The sequence below is a fragment of the Echinops telfairi genome, unplaced genomic scaffold (assembly GCF_000313985.2).
Source record: "Echinops telfairi isolate 266 unplaced genomic scaffold, ASM31398v2 ScPeMD7_7413;HRSCAF=8451, whole genome shotgun sequence".
NCBI lineage: Eukaryota > Metazoa > Chordata > Mammalia > Afrosoricida > Tenrecidae > Echinops > Echinops telfairi.
Window position 1 is genome coordinate 2018246 of NW_022111313.1, and position 1149 is coordinate 2019394.

At 38.6% G+C, this 1149-nt stretch overlaps 1 protein-coding gene across 5 annotated transcripts in view; it reads right to left on the bottom strand.

The window, feature by feature from the left end:
• Positions 1–1149, bottom strand: part of LOC123522470 (zinc finger protein 343-like) — a 96545-nt gene that overhangs the window by 85403 nt on the left and 9993 nt on the right. The window lies entirely within an intron of this gene.

Here is a 1149-nt window from a genome sequence, read left to right on the forward strand (position 1 = left end):
GCTCTAGGCTTTTCACTGGCTAAGTACACTTAGAAGTAGATTGACTACTTTCCTTCCAAATTACTTAAACTGACTTTCAGTACTGTCTCCAACTTGGACACATTGTTTTAATGATCCAAAGCACTGGGAAGTAATTTAAGGACCTAAATGTAGCCTAAACTTTTCTGTGAAGGCATTTAAGGACCTAAATGTAGCCTAAACTTTTCTGTGAAGGCACTGCATGGAGTCAGGGTTCCAACTGAAGGCCACAGTCTATCACAAACCAAATGCTTTTCGATTTTAGGCTCTAATGCAAATACCATGGACCCACCTCCTGACTGAGCATTTACTAATTCTGAGCCAGTCTTATTTCATCAATGTCTTCATACCCCTATGTATGAATACACATTGAGAATGATCACATCCCACAGGGATCATTCACAACTGGCATTGTCATTGACCTCAGTGGCTATAATGCTGCACCCCCTAGTTGGAGTTCAAAGTAGGGACTTCAGTTTATGGTAAGAACTAACTCTTTTTAAAAGAGTTGTATAATCATCACTGCAATCCGTTCTAGCACATTTTCTTCTTTGTTGTATTCACTATTAGTCCCCATTTCTCTCCAGCCTTCCCTCTTGCACTCCCAATAAGCATTACTCCAATTACTATCTCAATAGATTTACCCATCTTGATTTTCATATACTGGAAAACAAACAAAATAACAAACAGAAACAAAAAAAAATCTACCAGAAAAATACCAACAACAATATCAATGCAAACTAGAGGGAAAAACCTCAATTGACGGGGGAGGGAGGGGCAGGAAATATTAAAAACTAGAACAATTATAAAATGAGTCAAAAGAGAAATCCAATGCTCGTGTTACATTTTAACCTAATTAGATTGGCCATAATTGAGTTTACAAGTCTTTGTGTGATAGCAAAGCTATGCACATTCTTCTGTTTTGGTACTATGGTTCCAAGGGATTCACCAGAAGCTTGTAGGGGCCCTGTCCCCTGGGGCCCAACTGCCATCCTTAGCATCTACAAATTGAGTATTCACAATTTAAGCTCTGATATGGTTTCCTCCTTCAGATTTGAGTTTTATTATTTTCATCCTTGGATCACACATGGACTTAATTGATACCTTACGTCAGGGATGCTCAATACATCG